This window comes from Microplitis mediator, chromosome 3 (genome assembly GCF_029852145.1).
Source record: "Microplitis mediator isolate UGA2020A chromosome 3, iyMicMedi2.1, whole genome shotgun sequence".
Classification (NCBI taxonomy): Eukaryota; Metazoa; Arthropoda; class Insecta; order Hymenoptera; family Braconidae; genus Microplitis; species Microplitis mediator.
In genome coordinates, this window is record NC_079971.1 from 8380653 (window position 1) to 8395872 (window position 15220).

The window sequence follows — 15220 nt, forward strand, 5'->3', positions numbered from 1 at the left end:
CGACATAAGTGAATCGCCAAAAATTGTTTTTCTTTTTGATAATTTTGAATTGTAATTTATTGATTTCACAATTATTCATAAAAATTTCGATATTCCCGGAGGCCAACAAAAGAAAAAAAAATTTTTGCGACTGTTGTTCTAGTAATATATTGCGAATATTTTTTACTCAAATTGATGCGTGAATTTTTATTGAATATTTTTTTTAAATTAAAAAGAAAAAAATTTTTTTTATTTTTTGAGGTTTTTTCGTTTTGTCTGAATATGTAAACAAAAAAAATTTAATAACAATTCACTATTCGGCATTTAATAATGACTCAATAAATTTCATGTTGAAAAAAAATTTAACCGACTCTCAGGCCTTGAGTTTGTCGAATATATTTATTAAAGCGAAATGAAATAACGATTGATTTCTAAAAAAAAATGGAATAATGTAAATTTTTTTCGAGTTTGCTTTTGAATAGAGTTATCGAACAATCAACATGTCGTTTCATTTCATTTCACTATACACATTATATTCAAACCCATAGAATAGATGTGAGTCAAATTTAACGCGAATTTAAAGCGCATTTCGCATTGCCGCTTAACAATATTCGCTTTTTCATGCTCCGCCGCTTGAATAACATATAATTCCATGTGTTTATTACCAGTTATTATTTTATCCATTTAAATCTTTCTCGTTAATTTATCTTTTAATGCTTCAATTTTTTAAATTAAATCAGTTATAAGAATTCAATTCAACGACATTCATTAATTAAAACTTTGTCATCAGTTATCATTAAAAATAAATAAATTTTTTGATTAAATTAAAATTTTTATTGACGGGAAAAAAAATTTTGATTTTTTTTTTTTATCATAAAAATTAAATCGTTACGACGAGAAAATCTCTATCAAAGAAATAGGTGGATTAGGATTTTCTTGATGGGATTTTCTGGACCTCGAATGGAATGAAGTCACTGCGGAATGTCTGGGTGAGTGAGTGTACATCGATTGAAAAGCATTGTGTGGAATATTACATTTCAAAGAACGGATATATGATGAAAATATTCAGAGAGAAAAGAAAATTTTCCTATCAAAAAAATTTATTCATTCTTTATTTAAGCTCACTTAGATACATAAGTATATTTTCTTCAACTTATATACTCGTTTGAACACTTGAATTTTCGTTTTCCATTTTTTAACTTCCCGCTAAGAAAATTGTAAATTTTCAAAAATTCGGGAAGTTATTGGTTTCGGTCCGATTTACGAAAATCGAATTTCCATCAGATGTCGACGTTTCGAGGTCCTAGGAAGCTATCCTGACTAATTTCACGATGATGTCCGAGTGTATGTATGTGTGTACGTACGTACGTACGTACGTACGTATGTACGTACGTACGTATGTATGTATGTAAATATTCATAACTCTTGAACGGATGAACCGATTTTGATCGTTGAGGTGTCATTCGACGCGGCTTGTTAATGTCTTGAGGCCGTGAACTTAATCGGTAGGGTGCGTTCAGAGATATTTCGAAAATAAAATTTTTTCAAAAATGTTTTATTTGGATAACTTTTAATTTGCTCGATGGATTGATTCCAAAATCTAATCAGCTCTAAAACTCTATAAGCCGCGTCGAATGCCACCTCAACCATCAAAATCGGGTCATTCGTTCAAGAGAAACCGTTGACGAAAGAATTCAAAAAAAAATTTTTTTTTGGTTTTTTCGAAATTTCTCAAAAACGACTCGATAAATCGATTTCAAAATTTGATCAGCTTTAGAACTTGATAAAACACGTCGATTGCCGCCTCAACCATCAAAATCGGTTAATTCGTTCCCGAGATATCGTGGGAGAAAGAAATGCTAAAAAATGGTTTTTTACAAAACAATGGCATACAAAAGTATTTGCGAGCTCGAAGAGCTCGAAAATGTATTCACATTAATGTTTTCGAGCTCGTTGAGCTCGAAAACAGCGGGAAGTTTTGGGGCTGGCCCGCAGGGTCAACTGACAGACCGATTTTTTTTTTTTGACCAAACTATGATTTACCGTGTTAAATAAAAATATTAAAAATTATTCAAATTGTATTTTTTTGTAGTTTGTATTATTGTACTTTTATAAAAGTAAAAGATAAGTTTTATTTTTTATCATTACAAGTTTTTCATCGATTGTACGGATTAAAAACGTTGTTCTAAGTTTGACTTCAATGGCTGATACAATATTCATCTTTACTTTTTGAAATTTTAAAAAGTTACAAAAGTTTACGAACAAAAAAATATGTTGAGTAACTTTTTGTTTAAATAAATTTGAATTTCCTTAAAAACTAAATACTTATCTCATTGACTTGCTCGGAAAATACTTTTATGTCTTATTTTTTTTTTGCTGTGGCTTAGTAATTGTCTTGTTTTACAAAAGTTTTGCAGTGTAAAGTCAAGTGAAAGTATTTTGTTTGAAAGAATTAAGTAGAAATGAATAAAGTAGAACAAAGGTATTAGTGGAGTTAGTAGAGTGAATAAGACTCTATAATTTTCCGGTGATCTTCAACTAAAGCAGCTTAAAAGATTTGTATGTTGCTGTGTGTTCTTTGATTAATGAATTTTTAATGTACTTTACAACTGAGTTCTTACATTCGTTATTAATATCAATAATTCAATTCTAAGTGCACTGTAGCTTATAATTATAGCAATAAAAAGCAACACCTCGCCCGCTTTGCTGATCGTCAATTCAATTTTAAGACGTAGAAATTTATTTTTCTTTACAATGAACTTGATAATTTATACATAAAACTTACAACGAAAAATAAATTGACGAATTTCGAAGTAAACTATTGATTTCAAAAGAAATTTATCGTCTACCATTCGTGCCCTGCTTAAAAAACGATAGTTTATCATATAGGAGTAGGTCCTATTTATAAAACACATAACACTTTTTATAGATCTCATTAATTCCCATAAAATCTTTATAAGAATTTATAGATCATGAGCTTTATTTTGATTCTCAAAATTCTATTTTCTTCGAGAAAAATTATTTCATTTATCATTCAGTGTTTCTATTGATTTGTTTAAATTGAAAAAAATATAAACATCAATAGCAAAAAATTGCACAACTCAATTGCGAAGCAAGAAGATTTGTTCTACTAACGTATACTCGGTCCCAGTTGATTCACTTACGTAAAAAGCATATTTATACTTATTCAAATATGCTCAAAAAGAACTAAATTCGTATGATTTGGAAGATAATTTATTAATGAACGAAACGAACACAATTTTGAGTAGATTTATTTTTTAATAATAATAATAATAACAACAATAATACAAAATTGTAAAAAAAACCTGTAAAGTCCTTCAATATGTATGAATGTTGGTGAACACAATAATTTCATGTACCTGAAGATCGAAACGTTTTTCGCGGGACGAAAATAAAAAAACAAAATGATAAGTAAAAAATCTACTGGATCTAGATTTTTGAAAAGTATTGCATAAGTGCAAGTATGTTAGCTTAAAGTTGCAGCCACTTTTTCATTTTCTTTACGCGAAAAACGTTTCGATCTTTACATATAATTTCAAAAATATACAACTGATCGATCAAATTTCTTTGTTCATTACACTTAATTCTCTAATAGAACACTAAAACATATCAGCCACCTTGAACATTAAAATCGGTTGATTGATTCAAAAGATATCGGCGACGAAAAGTTTAAAAAATAACATTTTATGTCATTTTTCCCGGATAAATAATAATATAATGTACTAAAATGTGTTCAAACTGACTTTTCGTCTTTATGATCTTTTTCGATCACCGCATAATTTAATGGAATTCGTTCTTTAGTTTAAATAATATTACCAACAAAAAAATTGAAAAACCACCTTTTTTAACGTTTTTCTCGGATACTTTATATACTTTATATACTCTTATGTATTTATGCTCTGATCTTAGTCGTAAGTTATTGAAATGCTTATGTTAACCACTGACATTGATATCTGCCTGATTACATTGATTTTTTTAACATAATCGTGAATAAAAATTTGAGAACGGTTGTTTATTAAGTTTTTTTTGATGTCTTGAATTGACAGAAAGTTGGAGAGCCCTGAACTGCGCGTCTGATGCACGTGCAGTGCAGGAATCTTCAACTTTCTGCCCTTGTAGAGTAATATAATATTATAGGGTTGGGTAGTATTACATACCTTACATTATAATGTGTCAGGCAGCTATATATTATTATTATTATTAATTTTTTGTAAAAGGAATTACGGCTATACTGGTCTTGTTCATTGACTTGTTAGATTAGATTCATCGTATTCATAAATACATGTGGACTAATTTTATTAGCACGCACCGCAATAGAATACATTTTTCGAAAAAAAATCAAAGTCTTGAATTTACTATGTTTTAAAAAACGGTTTCGCCCCGAATATACTTGCTGGGCTTAGTAAAATCACACAAAAAAATTATTATTATTATTGTTATTATGATTATTATTATTTTTTTTTTAATGAGCAAATGAGTGCACGTTTCGATTTTACAATTATGTTTTTTTTTTTTTTTTTTCATCAACAATTATAACTCCCGGCTTTAAGAAAATTATTTTCACTGTCAAATTTAAAAATGCGATAATTATTTAATGTTTATTTCAAATTATAGTGAATAATTAAAGGCCGATTATTTATTTATCTATACTTTTTTTTTTAAGAAGATTAATAATGTTAATCTATTGTAGTTTCATTTGCAGATGTGATCGAATAAACGATCTGTCCGTACCATATTCACTTTTCTACTACTCTAGTGTGTAAAGAACGAAGTACTTGAGGAAACATTGCCGTGACATCTGCTTTATTTGGCATAATACCGAATATTTTTTTTTTTTTTGATTACCCAAATCTACAATAGAATTATTATATTTAAATTTAAATAAAAAATTATCTCTTATATTAAGGATTTTAATTAAACTAGTGTTTTAAATCATCAGTAACACTTTTTGTCTTCTACACTGTTAGGAGGATTTTTTAGCATTTAAAAAAATTTCTTAGTATTCGTGAAATTATTTCTTAAGCATCATTTCTTTGTATTTAACAAATATTTCTTAAATACAAAGAAATGATGTTTAAGAAATAATTTCGTAAATGCGAAGAAATCTTTTTAAATGCTAAGATATCGTTCTATCAGTGTACAATTAAAAATTATCTAGAGTCGTCTAGACGGCTTGTATTTAAAAAAATATTTTAGAAGATTAAAAAAGTTTTAAATTTATTTGGGAAACTCTAGATACCTTTTATTTATGAAATAATTGATGCATTTATAGATTTTTCCAAAAAATTCTGATAAAATTAATTTCGAACCTCAATTAAAGTTGTAACTAAATAATATATTGATAATTATTTTTTGTTTCAGCAACACAAGGATATTCTATTCCGGTGAGCAAATTTTTAAATTCATATAAATAAATTTATTTAATCCTAGATGTTAGATATACAATTACTATTTGATGAAAAGCTCCATATCAAGTCTAAAATTACTAAGGGTATCTGTAACGAGGAAAGATAACACGAGTTAGAATCCCACAGTGCCATCTGGCAACGATAAATTCACATTGCGGTAACATTATAAAACGAAATACACATATCTAGATTCAAGAACAAGAATTATAATCACCCTGATAAATAATTAGATTTATAGACTACTTTAATTACATAGTTATTTCTATTCTTATGTACATTTATTCGTTCTTTTATTTTCCATTTATTATTTTATTCTTCACAACATTCATAAATCAATCAAATCTGTCCATATTTATTAGAAAATAATTGATAATAACAATTAATGATGTAAAAAAAAATAGGGGAAAGTTGATAAATTATTTCTGTCAGGATTAAATAGCTGACAAAGATAGGTCAGAGATTTTTTTTTGATACGTGCTTGAAATAAGTGAAGTAGATGTACGAAAAATAAAGTAAAACGATAAGTTGGAAGTATACGTGATGGATACATTGGTAACTGATATTGATACGACAGTTTGTGGGTCTCGATATCTATATCTCTATACCTATATAGATTTGTGAGTTTATGTTCTTCTCATACATAATGTATGGATATATATGTATGTTACCTATCGTCTCTGTATTTTCTCTGTCAGTTCCGGTAGACTCGTATCATTGTTTGCGAATCATTGAATGGATACGAGATCGTCTGTACCTTTTAACATATATATATATATTCGGGTGTTTGGTTTGAAACGACTATTTTTTTATTTCTGGTTCATTGACGGAATAATGTTCTAAACATATAAAAAAAATTCTCACCAAAGATGAGATCTTAATTTTAATTTTATGTACTCTCTAAACGAATTTGAAATTTTTCCATTAAATTAGCACGTAAATTTTAATGTTTTGTTTGTTTTTTTTTTCTTTTTCAATTATCTATGGCTTCGCAGCATTTCATGATGTTTAATCGGCAATGGTTGGAAATTACAAAGGAATCTTTTCTCTTTAAACTGCTTGTAGCCAATGTATGTTTTCTAACCGGCATCACCGGTAAAAAATCTTGAAGCCAATTTTTTCTCGAATTTCATAGTTTTTTTTTTATTTTACTCGTAAAGCACTAACTTTACAACAAAATTGAATAGGGCTCTTTATAGGGAATTTAATTTCCTACAAAAGAGTTATGTAGGCCATGATCGTAAAACTAGTAGTTTTCGAGATAAGTCCGATTAAACATATCAAAATTTGAACAATAGCTGTTTTATCCGAGATTTTAATATTTTTTAATAAAATCATTGCTGAAAGAATATATAATTTATACACTGTAAAAAATCACCGGGGTAAGTCCAAGCGGTATAGGTGTTAAAATCGGCGGTGTTAAATTTCAACACCGAAAGCGGTGTGAAAATAACGCCGCCACCGGTGTAAATATTCTGTACCGGTGTTAAACTAACGCTACCGCCGGTGTAAATATTCTAGACCGGTGTTAAAATATTTTACTCTGTAAATATTTTTACTTACTCGATCACTATACTTGTTAATAAATGATATTTTTTAATAATTTTCATAAAGAACTGACATTGTTTGTGTTTTATAATCTTTAAAGTTAATACTCCAAGCGGACGCAGTTTATCCCGCTTTTACACCGTTATTACTTCGCTTTTACACCGGTTACCCTGCTTTTACACCGGTATTACTTCGCTTTTACACCGGTTACCCTGCTTTTACACCGGTATTTTAACACCGCCGAATTACGCCTCCTATACCGGTGTAATTGCATTTCAACTCCGTCCGGTGTTAAAATGAGTCCATTTTTAACACCGCTCTTTTTACAGTGTAAGAATAATGTATAAAAATACATATTACACATTCATATGTAATCATACTAATTATAGAAAGTATGAAACATCTATCTTTGTACTAAGTGAGGCAGTAATTCAAAATGCTCTTTCGGATGAAAGAATCATATACTTTCTTTGAGTGAAAATAGTGGATTAAGATTTTTAATTTTTGCTCAGAAAAATTTTACTTATTTTTGAATAAAATTTTCTGAACAAAAATCCTATCAATAGGCAACTTAACGTAAGAAAGCATATTATTCTTCCTTGTGTTCTTTGTTGATTATATATAAATTACTTTTAGTCAGAAAGCCTATCATTTTCGGTTTTTAAACCGATCACAAATAGTCAGAACACGATTTTTCTTAAGGAATTGTCATTTAAATGCAAATAACTAAAGAGCATTGTCGAATTTCAAAAAGTTGGTAAAAAATAAGTTATTGGAAATGAGATAGTCTACAAAATGAGTCCTACGACATTTTGTCATAAAACTGATATTTTTGTCAGGAACGTTAAATAATACTGAAATTTACCATGAATTCAAATTTGACGTCGAATAACTTTTGAAAGAGTAAATTTATCGAAAAATTACAAGGGATCTTTCTAATAAAGCTTTCACTTTCCAACATGAATATATATAGCTTTTCGGTACAATAATTAGCTAATAAGTTAAAAAATTTCAAATTAAAAAAAAACAATTTCAATGAGAAATAGAATATTGCAATCAGGAAGTACTTAATATTAATATTAAGGGCTCTAATTTTAACAGGCGTCTTCTTTAATCCTACTAAAAATTTTGAGTGTGTCCTTGAAAAAAAAAGAAATAGTAAATTTTTTTGAATCGTTCTAGTACACATAGACTCGTATAAGCTTGTAATGCAGTAGAAAAGGTCATGTTCCAGTCAGACCATTGTCTTTCATATTGTCATTGAATAAATTTACTGTATAAACTTAGAATAAATTAATCCTTTATTTTTTTTAAGCTAATCAATTTCGGTTTATAAAATTGAGCCATTTAATTGAAATCATTTCTGGCTATTTTCGTGAAAATGTATGCATGGGTGAATAAAATTTTTTCGTGAAATAACAATATTTCGCAAATTGTTGTGATAGAATTTCATCTAGACTTGACATTAAATTATAAAACTAATCAATCGAATTGCTAATTTATTTAAATAATAGAATTGTTATTTAAAATTCGTACATTGATAATGGAATGTTTTATATAAAGAATAATTTTATTGGTATTCAATAACCGTTTTAATAAATCAGTAACTTTAAATTCACGGTTTATGTTTTTAAAATAAAAATTTTTACTTTTTGTTATATTGTCTATGAAAGCTTGATCGTGAGTTAAAATAGGTTATGAGGATTAAAGAGTTGACTTTAGTAGCAGTCGACTTTTGTAATGCCAGTTAAAACTTTGAGATTTAAGACGTAAACAACCAGCGTGAAAGCCCTGAAGTTAGATTTGTTTCAGAGTACAATTGTTGTTATATTTAAGAGAAAGTAAGAAAATAGCTTTTTCAATTCACTAAAAACTCTTTTAATATATATATATATATATATACATATATTCACAACCATGTTTATTTTTATTTTCTTAGTGATGATAAATTCGGAGGAAATTGCCGTTGTGTCGTTGGAAAAGTTTTTCCTTTTTTATTTTAACACTTGAAGTTTCTTTTTCTTTTTTTTTTTTTATCAAGGATTATTTCTCGACTCAACTCGTTGTTGAGATAGTAAGTCGAGGAGGCAATCAATCGTTAAAAACAAACATTTTTGTCGTCTTGAAATAAACTGGTATACTTTCGTCAAGTTGACGTAAACAAGTATTTTCAAATTAAAGTATTTCTACTACTGAATAAATAAAAAAAGCTCTATTTTTTCTCTAATCTTAGATTTTAAATCCAATAATTTTATTTTTTTTTCATCGAACTTTCCATTTTTGTGTGATAAAAAATTGCATATTACGGGATAATAGTAGAACATCGTTACCCGCGTTTCTGGTTACTTATCATCCTTTCATGCGCAGTTGTATCTGATACAGAAACCATCATATAGTTTTGTCCATATTCAATGAATATATATGGATGCAGTTCGATGCAGTCTGTATAGTACGATGAATATATACGGTAACGTAGTTATAACGTGAAATTTGTATTGTGATTTTGTTTTTATATAATAGCAAAAATTAAAACGCTATTGATTTTCAGTTCATTAAACTTCTGAGCACTATATGCTTCATTTTTCTATTTTTAAAACAAATAAAAATGAAAGTAAAAATAATCAATTTGAAAATAAATAACCTAGTATAGAACCAACTTTGGCGCTTCCCTTGGAAATAGTTATAACTTAATGATAGCATCCTATAATAAAAAAGAGATGGAATGTATGTGAAGCTTCTTTTCCGAACACCTGGTTAGCTCAGCAAAGTGTAGAAATATACTCAATTTACACAGCAATTTAAATTATAATAAATATACAAAAAGAGACACACGCGCGTTTAAGCCAAAATAATTCTAATTTTTCTTATTTTACATTGGAAAAGCCTCAATAATAATGTGTAATGAAAGTCGGTTGGCAGAATAAAAAAAAAAATTAACTAAGCGACACACAAATGAGAGGACTATCGACAATACATCAACTTTACATCAAGATGCTCAGGACATGTTTCTGTGAATGTTCTAGGACTAAAAAAATTTTGTTCTTTTAGTATTTGCTACCGTTTTACGTTGAAAGAACCTCAAAAATAATATAGGATAATAATCAGTAGGCACAATGAAATTTTTCTTCGGGCATAGATTTTCTACAGAATTTCGATAAATTTTCTTAGACGGCGATCTTGGCTAAAACTATGGCCTCTATGGAATTTTTATTAGCACATAGCAGTGAGTTCCGATTTCTTTATCCATTTTCTATGTATCTTTTCGAAAGTGAAGGCTGGGATGCTCACTTTTGGCATTCGGAAATGTTTATACTGAGGTTTGGAGTCCAATAAGTTCCAATAACAGCGCTAGAAAAAAATTATTTTTTTTCGGGCAGGCGCATCGAATTCCGAATCCCTACACGGCGAGAAAAATCTCGTCAAAACAACTGAACATTTCGTTACTACAGCTATACTATTTATAGTCAACTTTTTTTACGATATTCTGTATGGTCATTTTGGCGATCCAAGTATCGTCGCAGCGTAACGTAAATGGCAATACTATTGTCATTATAGGTATCCGAAAAAACGCTCATAAGACAATCTTGTAGATAATTTTGGATAAAAAAAACTAATGTAAATTTAAAGATGTCAAGTTAACCATTTCTTATGATATGTTTCAATATTCAGGCTCAGTGACTTATATTGATTAATCAGTTATTTACAATAGTTGAAAAAAAACCTTTAAACAAATAATTTTACTGGTTAAAATACAAATAATAAGACATTTTTTAAAGCTGAAAATGTCAACCCACGCTTAATATAAATCTATTAATTATAACAAAGCAAAAAAAGTTATCTGGAAGCATTAAAATTTTTTTACATTGGAAAATAATTATTAAAATCAGTCCGTAAAAACTATTGTCATTATACAATAGGTACGCATCTATTTCAATTATAATAACCGAAAAGCTCGTTAATTTCTAATAAGAAATATGTGACACAACGGTCACAAAGGCTTTTTGGTGGTTAGCTTGACATTCGCTTAACTGCGCAAGTTCCATGTTCTTAATCAACGATGTTACGATCCATCGTATCGTCAATATAACGATATGAATACGTATAGTGACAAAACGATAACCTACTTTGTCAAAATAACTGAATGTCGATGGCAACTTTTCGGAGTATGTCTAATTCAAATTCTCAAACAAAGAAATGAATTCTCATTGAGGGACAAACATTGAATAGTGTATTTAACGATACTATAGATCATTAAAATAAATCAGGATGTTGTTAAATTAACTATACGTATTGCAATAATCAACAAATAAATAGTTATTTTCACAATCAATTGTTTGACTATACTTTAAATCGCTAAAATGACAGAAAAATTTTTCTCGCCGTATAAAATTTTTCTATTGAATTTCTCTGGAAGTAGATTTTCGCGAAAGTAAATATTAGGAAGCCCACTAAATTTTAGTTCATCTAAAAATTCAAGAAAGGCATATGTTTGTCGAGCATTTCATTTAAAGTTAATGGAAAAATTTAATTATCACCGGCGTATGATTAAACGAAAGTGCAGAAATGAAAAAAATTAATATCGAATAGACGGTTTATTTAATTTCGAAACCCCGCAGTTGCAATTCGTCTTACTTTACACTTAATAAAACGAAAAGTGAGAAAAAAAAATTATTTCTTACTTTACTATCGCTCATTTTTTTTTTATTAAATAAAAAGCATAATTATTCTTTTTTAATTCAATGATTTAATTTATTGCACAGTAGGAAACAATTTTAATTTTCTTAAAAGTGTTCTCGAGAGGTTTAATACAATTTAATACAAAGTAATGTTACTTCATGAATATTTAATAATTTAAATCTTAATTTCTGCAATTTTATATTATAGTTATTATTCTTGAACATAAGATGTAAATAGCGACGAATAAAATAAATTATCCAAGAAATTTTAATAATTTATTTTTTACAGTGTGTTGGCATAAGCTTATTCGATAAACATAATTCGTAAAATGCGTGACCAAATAAAATACGCGAGAATTTTAATGATTTTTTTTTTTCGTCCCATGGATCCTAACAGCGTCCCCATTATGTGAATGTTAATATATCCATCTGAATATTCAATTGTTGGTAGGACGTAGGATGAAGATAAAAATAAAATAAAAATAAAAAAGTAAGACTCAGTCGTTGAGAGTTCACCATCTTATCCCCTTCGTCACTCTTGCAAGAATAAAGAAAAAAATAAAATAAACTAAAAAGTTGAAGTAGAAGCTTTTACATCCCGCCCATACTCTTGACATTTTCTCATCCTACGTACTTTCGCTGGATTCAATTACCCGACGTTCTTGTCGTCAATGTTATCCCCCGTTTTTTGAGATTTAGCTCAAGTATCTAGAGAATTGTCTTCTATTACTCAAGAACTTTTACGAACTCACTCTCATTCTAATCATTCTTACTGACTTTGATACTAGTCTTGTTAATTTTCAATGGGAATCATCCAATAGAAAACAAATTTTTAAAAGTAAAATATATTTTTTTATTAAAGTGAAGTATTTAAATATAGTACATTACACACCCAAGGAGAAATGTAGGACGTTTCAACCCGGGTGTGTAATTGTCTACCCAAGCCGATGGCGCTAATTTTTATCATTTGCTTCTTCATAAAAGAAAAGAACGACTTTCTTCCCTCTAAACAGGGCAATCATTTGAATTTTCGGTGCAGGTATAAGGAAAAGTTAATTTTTATAACTTATGTTTCTGAAAGATTTAACTTTTTTATAACTTGTAACCACGCACTTTATATTTTCGTCTGAAAATAGGGTGCGAAAATTAAATATATTAAAGAGCCACCTATTTTTCTGATCGTGTGCTATTTATACATTTTCACACTTATCAGTTACTGAGAGACCCTGTAGGAGGCCGGTTAAGTCGAATTTTAGATTAGCTATAGGCGGTAGTGGGGTAGCTCCACGTCGACAAATTTATCTTATAAAAGGGCCAGGAAGCAGTTGGTCGAGAACTTAGGTCCTGGCTACCACTCATAGTAGACCAGTAGAGTAGAACTGAGGACGCTTGGCGAGGTCCCTACTTTACACCCAGAGCTTACTACGTATTGATACGAGCTGACCTAACGATAAGTCTAGTCAAATCTAGTCATTCAGTTCCCAGTGATCAGTTTATTTTAATATCGTGTCTGTATTGTGAATGTATCCTATTTATTCAATTTGTTCGACATATACTAACCTCCACTGAGACCGTCACCGCCATCGTTGCCAAAACTAAGCCATCGAAGCTACTACACATCACCGGGAAGCCGATCTGGTCGCGTCATACACTCTCTCCCCGTTATTTATTATTATTACTATTTATTAATTTAATTTTTTCCCGAACTTGTTTATTTATTTGCTTATTATACTTTGTATAAATAATTTGCAATAACAATTAATAATTTCATCTAGACCCTTTCAATCGAAAAAATATACATTCGGTATCTCATATACAATGTTTGTAAAGGGTAAATTTGGGTCTTGGTTAAATAAAGGCATTTGGTAATATGTTTGAATATTAATAAATCTGTCTTATAACCCAGAGCAATCACTAAAATCCTTGCCACTTTATCTAAACAATTAAATAAATATAATTGTTTATTTGAAATCTGGTGTTGGTAGATATGTTAAGAGCGGTGCGGTAAGCAGTGTGCGGAGAGCGTAGGTGATGTTCGTGGCTTCCTCATGAAGCAGTAGCTGGTAGCAGCGGACTGATGGGTAGATGTTGCGACGGCTACGTAGTTGACTTTGTTAGTGACATGCTCCACATGGTCCTCAAATGTAAACTTAAAGTCAATGATTGACCCAAGATTGCGAACAATTCCTAGTTTCAATAGAAATGATAATTTTATCACACCCCAACTTCAACTGAGTAGTGTCAATAGAACTGATATATGCCCTGGTACAAGTAAGCATAGCCTTGGTTTTGCTAAGGTTTAGTTGCAGTCGGTTTGGCAGCCCATTCCCTGATGCTCAAGATGTCAGCGTTCATCTGTTGGACACACTGTTTAAGCTCATGTGGATAGCAGGCTGTATAATTGAAGGTTATCAGCGTACGACAGATGCATGCAGAAGCGAATGCACTTCCTATGTCGTTGATGGAAAAAGAGGATCTAGAATACAGCCTTGAGGGACACCAATTTTAGTAAATTTCCAGTGAGTGAGGTTTCCTGCAGGGTCCTTAACAGCCTGTGACCTATCAATCAAAAAGGGGGTGATCCAGCGAGCTGCTGACTCAAAGAAACCAATCAGTATGAGTTTACTTATTAGTAGTCTAGTTATTAGAGTGTTAGCAGCGTGATCATGCGCCTATCCATGTTATCGTGAACATCATTGAAGAGTTTCAATAAGTTGTTCTCACTTAAGTATTCATCGATTTAATAGAAGACCACCCTTTCCAGTTCCTTGCCTAAGACAGGTAGCAACGCTATAGGTCGGTAGTCAGTTGCCGTGGTAGGATTAGGTGCCTTGTTGACCGGAATGATGATGGCCTTCTTCCGTACCTCAGGGAAGGTGGATTCTCTTATTGATCTGTTAATAAACTCCGTTATGGGATCAAGGAGCTCAGGAAGTGAGTTGACTAGCATCCTCCTAGAGTTGTTATCCGCTCCCACAGCGTCAGATTTGATTGACATTATGGCTTTCTTGACTATCTCACTGGTGACCTCATCTAGTACTGACTCAGGATAACCACTCACTTCGACTGGTGGGGGAAAGTGACGGCAGTTAAGAGTGCGCTGAGGATCTGGAGACTGATGCAAACACCTGGGCAAGCTCAACTGCCTCCACAGCGAGAGTCTTAAGGCAATTCTCTTTGATAAACTCAAGTTTACGAGGCTCCTTCCACATAACATTACACGACAACCCTTCAAGCCTGTTGCAGTAGAAGTTAATCCTAGCCTCCTTGAGCTGTAACAGTACGTTTTTGATTTTCGACTTGGAAATCGAGTGCGAATATTTAGGTCATTCTACAGCTATCTACCACACGAATTGTACGTTAATTGACCATTTAAATATAGTGGAAACCTAAACATGCAAACCTCTCAATAAGACAATTTATAGATAAATTGAGAAAAATGAGATAAATTGACACTCTTCAGTCGGCCCGGGCCATATCAGAGGCCCCCTAGATCGAATTCTACTTGAATTTAGACGACAGTGGAGTAGCTCCACGTTGCCAAAATTTTCCTATAAAAGGGCCAGCAAGCAGTTGCTCAGACTTAGGCCC

At 30.5% G+C, this 15220-nt stretch overlaps 1 protein-coding gene across 3 annotated transcripts in view; it reads left to right on the top strand.

Moving 5' to 3' along the window:
• Nucleotides 1-15220, top strand: part of LOC130664529 (protein-tyrosine sulfotransferase) — a 168013-nt gene that overhangs the window by 35264 nt on the left and 117529 nt on the right. For 2 of the 3 annotated variants that reach the window (XM_057464470.1, XM_057464471.1), the window contains exon 2: nt 5362-5384. The exons of the other annotated variant lie outside the window; for it this stretch is intronic. The gene's annotated coding sequence lies outside the window, so the exon portion shown is untranslated. The remainder of the gene's footprint in view (nt 1-5361; nt 5385-15220) is intronic. 3 annotated transcript variants of the gene reach the window in all.